The sequence below is a fragment of the Rosa rugosa genome, chromosome 5 (assembly GCF_958449725.1).
Source record: "Rosa rugosa chromosome 5, drRosRugo1.1, whole genome shotgun sequence".
Classification (NCBI taxonomy): domain Eukaryota; kingdom Viridiplantae; phylum Streptophyta; class Magnoliopsida; order Rosales; family Rosaceae; genus Rosa; species Rosa rugosa.
Window position 1 is genome coordinate 47,902,710 of NC_084824.1, and position 7,676 is coordinate 47,910,385.

The 7,676-nt window shown below is 38.4% G+C and overlaps 1 pseudogene; it reads left to right on the forward strand.

The window, feature by feature from the left end:
• Nucleotides 1-3,771: 3,771 nt before the first annotated feature.
• Nucleotides 3,772-4,850, forward strand: LOC133711778 (uncharacterized protein At4g28440-like; annotated as a pseudogene).
• Nucleotides 4,851-7,676: the final 2,826 nt, after the last annotated feature.

Sequence of the window (7,676 nt, forward strand, 5' to 3'; positions counted from 1 at the left end):
ATCTCCTGCAAATATCAAAGTGCAATTGAATCTCAGTTATGTCCAGACAAAACCCACATCCATCCAAAAACATAAACATCATTCATTTACTTCCTATATCAGTATGCTTGCATTCATTCAGTGTCTTTCCTTTTCACTTCACCTACTGGACGTTGGGGGTTAATTTTCAATTCAACAGCAAATTGAACCCTATTAAATTCACCAACAATAGACCAACCATACCATAAACATTAATCAATCAGGTATGAATTTTAAAACCCTAATCACATTTAATTTCATTTCCCAACCAACCCTAGTATTATCCTATTGTTGTTTATTTCATAAAGCAAAATACGACAACATAGAAAACCCTAAACTATACCCTAAACTCTTAAACTCTAGACACTGGGAATTGACTCCCATAAACAAATACGGAAACTTTGGACCACATTCATTCAATAATACCCTAAATGGAGATAAACCTTAACGGAAATTAGATCGAAATTAAAAGCACCACGTTTTCCATACCTCCAAATCTAGGTGGATCTCCACTGAGCCTAAAATACCTCGAATAGTTCGCCATTCTTAAAAAAAGCTAAGATTCCAGAATCTATTCTCCTGCAACAAATCACGATTCTACCTTGGATTCTCTGATCTCTCTATTTTCTATTGCAGAGGTGAAACAGCCGAAGACCAAACTGAGCTTTGAACTTCCAAATGAGGAAGAAACGACTTTGATTCCATCAAAGTTAGAATGAACCCATTGTCGTGTACTGTTGTTAAAATTTTGAGTTAATTACTGGTTACTCCCTATAGTTATAGGGTTTCGTCGTTTCAGTCTCTGACCTTCGAATTTCACCTAAAAAGTCCCTGAACTCTCAATTTCCTCTCATTTCGTCCCTGCCGTCAAGCTCCGTCCAAATTGCCTGTTAAATTGCTGACGTGACATTCCTCACGCGCTGAAATGTCTAATTTACCCTCACTTACTTTTTTTTTTTTTCTTCTCTCTCTCGTTTTTTTTTAACCTCTTCTTCTTCCTCCTCTGTTTATCTCTGTCTTCTTCTTCCAAAAACAAACCCAGCTCTCTCCATCTTCACTTCCTGCTCCCTCAACCTCCTCCACTTCTCTTCCTCCTTCGAACCCACCACCACAACATCATCAACATTCACTTTAACTTCCAGAGGCCATTCACATAGGCCAAAACAGATGCAAATATGCAATTCAATCAATCAATCGATTCAATTCTCATTCATAGAGGCCAAAACATATGCAATTCAATTATTAATTAATCAATTGATTCAATTCACATCCAAAATAGATACAGAGGCCAAATATTGATATTTCAAAACAGATACAGTAAGCAAAGTCATCCAAAACAGCTCGAACCCAGAAACACCATAGCCCAAAATCAAAAACTTAAGAATGAGAAACTTAATCAAAAACTTAAGAATGAGAAACTTAATCGAATCCAGCAACTTAACAAGAGATTCAAGAAATTCGAACCCAGAAATCGAGCTTGAAGAATCACCGAGCTTGAACCCAGAAATCGAACCCAAAATTTCTCCAAGCTTGAGTCGCCGAGCTTCACAGAATCACAACTTGAGGAAGAGTCAAAGAGAGCAAACCAAGAGTGAAGAGTTCGAGCCTTCGACTGAAAAGTGTAAACCCAGAAATTGTGAGAATCATGATTCATGAGAGAGGCAGCAAATCAACTAAAAGTCTAAAACCCAGAAATTCGACTTACCAGCGAACCCAAGACGCTGCTCGAGTTTTACCCATAGTTTTCTTGGGTCTTCCTCATTGAGGTACTCATTCTGGAGGGCGTCATTCATGTGCCTTGTCATGAGAATGATGGCTTTAGCTTCATTCGCCTCTCTCGTAGCTCTATTTGCTTCAAAAGCAGCAGCTTGTTGAGGAGTAAGCATGTCCTGACTTGGCTCTTGGATCGTACTCAGGATCCCATTAGCCTTAAGATGCTGGCGCACATCACAGACCCACTTGTGGTATCCTGCGCCTGTTGTCTCTAGTGGAGCGAAGCTCAACTTGTTCAGGTTACTCATCCTGAAAAACAACAAGAAATTAGGGTTAGTTTCGGAGCGAAAAAGGCTACCACGAAAACAATAAAAATTTCTGACCGTAGTTGCTTCCAAGAAATTAAGAATTTCCGAGCGTAGTCGCTTCCAAGAAATTCAATTCCAATAAGGGTTGGATTAGATCGAAACAATGATGTTTGTGGTCGATCGTTTTATCTCAACAAACTCTAAGTTTGGAGGACTCTACAAGCTCTAAACGTGGAGTGAGCACGAACCCCCATAGTTCAGCGTTTGGTCTCCCCTATGAAGAAGAAAGGGGGGGGTAGAAGAAGGGAGGTTGCAAGTCCCCGATAAAAAGAAGAGAAATTGAATTAAAAAACTCTAAAAAAAAAGGAAACTTTTAGAAAAAAAAAAACCTCTAAATAGGTCGTCGGAAAATTTGGCCAGAAAAAGTCGCTGGAAAATGGCCGGAAAAGTCGCCGGCGGTGATGTGGCAGGCCGGTGCTGACGTGGCTGCCGGTCTCTGACGCTGACGTGGCTGAGCTGACTGGACGCTGACGTGTCAATGACTCTGGGCTGAGAGGTTGGGCTTCATGCCTGTTTCTTTCTTCTGGGCCGAGTTGTCTTCTTCTACTACTGGGCTGAGCTGGTCTCCTTCTGCTTCTAGGCCGGACTTCTTCTGTTTCTTCTGGGCTGGGCTGCACAGGGCTTGAGGCAGGGGCTGGAAAAGCAGGCGGCGGTTCAAAGGTACAGCAGGTTCTAGTGGCCGGTCTGGGTATGTTTTGGCCGGTTCCGGGAATAATTTTTCCGGTTCCGGGAATTTGGGATCAAGACTCTTCTGATGGTGCAGTATGGCGGTCGGAGGAGGAGGGAAAGGCTTCGAACCGGGCAGGGGAACTTCTGTCACTTCCAGAGGCCGGTTTGGCTTTTTTTCGGCCGGTTATGGGGGTGGCGCCGCCGGTTCTGGACTCTTGGAGTTGAGAGCTTCAAGGTGGGCGACAGTGGTTTCTGGGATTTGAAGGCTACGAATTTAGGGTTTCAGGGTTAGGGCTTCGTGCTGATAACGTGTTTTAGGAAAACAATATTTGAGAGAGAATCGCTGTGTATTCTCATTGATAATAGGGGTCTCTTTATATAGAGGATTACAATGCATAGAATCTGAATTGTACAAGAAACGATAATCATACAATGAATGGATATCTCTAAGATATTCTCCGAGATTATCTCTAATTAAGACCCTATTACCACTAGGTCAAGTAATCTAGAATTTGGGCCAGACACAATTTGAATTTACTTAAACAATGGACTATTTTTCATCGGTCGATCCTATATTGTAATAAATATTTTGATCTACATAGTCCTACATACCAACATATGCATTTATATATATGTTCCATAAAAATTGATTAAAAAAAAAAAAAAAAAAACTTCCCGCCTAGTGCACGCCGTTAAAGAGTTTTCAGCCCGCCCAATTTTTGGGCCAAACCATAAACTTCCGACCCTTGTTTAGTCAAACAAAAAATGCATAATGAAGGGAAAAACAACACACACACACACACACACACACACACACTGTCTCTCTGTGTTCCTCTCGTCCTGCATATCGAAGGAGCTCAAATCCAAAGTCCGAGCAAAGCAAATTTGCTCAACCCTAATGAATGGGTATTCTTTCCTTTTCAATTTCAATTTCTAGGTAATGGGTAAAACCGAATTAGGGTTTCTTTCTGGGTTTTATTTTGGGATTTCTTGAGATCTCACGATGAACACGGGAGGTGAGCCCAGCACCTGCAGTCGTAGTTTTATTGCTACTAATCGAGCAATCAAAAGGTGGAGGTGAGCCCAGCACCTGCAGTCGTAGTTTTATTGCTACTAATCGAGCAATCAAAAGGTGGAGGAGATCCAGCCTGGCACGACCCTCTATCTCCTCTCGCCCTCTTCAGCCCCCTCGCATCATTGAGTGCCTCGTTGGCGATGAGACTGGAACCATTGTCTTCACTGGTCGCAATGACCAAGGTACGTATATGGACTCTTAGTCTTTGCTGCGTGCTTAAGGCTTTTAGGTTTCAACAGTTTAGAATGAGAATTGCTCTTCTGGGTTTGTATTGGTTCATGAGAAATTTAGTTTGTGAAAAAGAATTTTTGCATTCGGTTTCATTTTTTGCATACCAGATTATACATTTCTATATGTGTAAATCTTTGTGGTGGATCTTCAGATCTATGTTTCTAGGGATTTTGTTGAATTAAAGTTCAGGTGTTTATGGATCTCTGATATTGCTGTTGTTTTTGGTCCGACTTGATTAGCTATGCATATGAATATTGAATGTGTCCTATATTTGTAATTTTGTATATATCATATCACAGTTGTAGGGTGTTGGGTTGTTGTGTTGTGGAATTGTGGGTGTGGTTGATATGACAATAGGATTGTGGAGCATTTGTACCCTACAGAATATGGAGTTTTCGGGAGTGTGTATGATTGAAATGTACTATATATGGAGTGTGTATGATATAAATGTAAAGTGATTATTGAGCTTACCTTTGGGTTATATTTGCAGTTGACATTATGAAGCCTGATACCACTGTGATCCCACGCAATGCAAAGATTGACATGTTCAATCAAGGGGACTATGAGGCTTGCAGTTGATAAATGGGGTCGTGTTGAAGTCACAGAACCAGCCAGCTTTGAAGTCAAGGAGGCCAACAATCTTTCTCTTGTCGAGTATGAATTACTTAGTGTTGCTGATTCAGATCAGAAAAGCTAATTTGATGAAAGACTGAATGATGGGTATATTGTGAGAGTGGATATTAGTGAATTAGTAGCAAATATGTGGGATGCCTCTCTGATAGTTCTCTACTGTTTTTTCAGGTGAAAAGTGGAAAAAGTAGCTTAGAGCAGATATCTAGAGTTTACGGAAATCAGGTAATATCTTTGTCTAGTTTTAAATCCATGCCCATAATGCTTCAATTCATTTGTATTCTGTTGAGATGATCTGCACAGTTTCACGACATGGTATAAAAGTTCTTTGATAACATTGTGGTTCCAATTAATTATAATAGTTCAATTTTGTGCATTTTATATTCATTGTTTTCCTTGTTGATCATTACCTTGGCTTATGGTTGCTGTAGTATTTCAAGAATTCATTTTAGCTCGAGTAACATGACTTGGAAACTAGAATAAAATAGATCTTTATTTGCTTAGCTATGGCTTTAAAATTTCCAACTTTTGTGTTTTCATTTTTTTTACATGAGCAATTATTGAGGTCCTGTTGCTTGTGATTTTTTATGCTTGGATGGTTGTAAATGTTCAATCTGCCAAAATGTCTCTGTTTTTGCAGGAAACTAGATTGAATTCTTCCTAATTTTTTGTACTATGTGTACAGGCTGTGGTTGTAAGCATTGATTCTTGCAGAGTGTACATCAAAAATCAAAATGAAGTAAAGTTCAAGATTGTGAGAGTAACAAACCCAGGTAAGGAAACAATTTCAATGTGATAGATTTTTCATTACACACAGTGTGATAGATTTCTATTAGTTCTGATGTTCAAAATTAGGTACATGTACAACTCTCTCCATTTTGTTTCTCGTTTCGTTTTGTCTCTAGTTTACTATTTTTTCCTGGTACATTGATATGGGTGTGTCTTCTATGGTTGTTGACAACTTAATAGATCATACTGAACTGGAATCACTCAAAAATAATATTTCTACATTCAGTTATGAATTTTTTAACTTAATTTGTTAGTCAATTTTCTTATTTTTTAACCTAGGTACCCGTTTCCTTTAAACTGTACCAATCCATTAATAAACTTGAAATAGTTCCTTCTAAGAAATTTAAGTAGACAACTTAATGAATCAAATGGAACAAGTTGACTCAAATTGTTCAAAGTTTGCTGCCTAATAGCTCAGACAATTCTAAAGCAAGAAACTCACATTTTGTGGTACTATTTCTATTTTTCAAATATTTTTATACGTTGCTATTGTTCATGCTATTTATTGCATGTTTTAGCTCTTATTTTGCATTCTAACTTCTTTGTTTTTGATTTACAATAGGACAATATTGCAACAGATTAAAGTGCACACTATGAAGAAGGTGGTACTGATGAAGATGATGCAAACTTTAATGAAGACTTTTATTAGTACATATTGTTAGCTTCCTTGCTTAAGAGTGATTACGTTATGAAGACCAGATTTTGAATATTTATCTTTATCTGAACATGTATGAATGATTAACTATGTTTCTTCTAATGGAATTTTTTTATGAACATTTAATTGTCTCCCTGTATGTTTAATAAAAAAATCATCTTCATTCATCTAACTCTTACAATCAGGTTGACAATTAAATTGAATGGGAGGAAAAGAAATTTGCTGACAAATTTCAAGGAATAAACCTTGTGGAAAAACATTTCTAACCACAATATCATTCTTAAACATATTAGATTATATTTTTCTGACAGAAAATATCAATTTTTGAGGAAAAGATGACCCTTGAAATTTATTCATTTTCGATGCCAAATAGTCGTCAGAATTAGATATTGTTATCGGAAATAGTTTTTTCCGACCATTACTATTTGTCGGAAATAAATCATTGGAAAAAATGGATTGGCTACCAACCGATTTTTTCTGACGAGCAACGAATTATTTCCAACAAACATCTTTTGTTAGAAATATTATTTGTCGTCGAAAAGGAGTGAGAATTTCCGACCATCGAAAAATTATTTACGACCACGTCTGGCTGTCAAAAATGTATCTTTTTCCGAGGGTTGGTCGGAAAAAGACTATTTCCGATGATATTTTTTCTGAGGACCACCGACGGCACCTAGCTGTCGGAAATAGCTTTTTCCGACGGGGAAAGTGGCTTTTCCGACCAAATTGCACCCTTGGAAATAGGGCTGGGCTCGGGTCGGGCCGGGCCCGAAAATTGGTGAGACCGAGACCGAACCCGAAACTGTCGGTTCGGGCCGGTTCGGGTTTTTTGTAAACTGAAAACCGACCGAAACAGAACCCATTCGGGCCGGTTCGGTTTTCAGGCTTTTTCGGACCCAAAATGCATGTTTTGCCTGTTTTGCCTGTTTTGCCTGTTTTGGTACCTGGAAGACTGGAATGCATATCAAATTATAATGCTGCACTGCTATAATCAAATTATAATGCATCTCATTAACATAACTATAATCAATTTGCAATAATCAAGTTTAGCCACAGTTTACAGTTTACAACACATACTCAAGAGTCCAGAAATCCAGAATACATTGTCCAACAGAAAACAATCCAAATTGTCCAACAGAAACATAAACAATTAAACACAATTTGCAGTTCTGCATAAATAGTCAAACTGTCCAACTAAGAAATAACTGAAGCTGCACTGCTCTAGGCCTTTAGGCTCTAGTTGCTCGGCCTGCTGCCTTGCTCCACAAGTGCAGACCTCCATGACAACTTGACAAGTGCACGAATCTGCAAGTCTGCAACTCTGTGCATTCACAGTTCAAACTTGATCAGTTTACAAATACAATTATACAAAGTTAAAAAGTCAAGCAATAACATGTATCATGATGCACAAATCACATAGATACCAAATCACAAAGATACCGACACAGCAACACAACATTAAAGCAGTAACCAATAATCCAATATCTTGAAAGCAACAAGTCAATAACCAATAAAATGCAGAAATTAA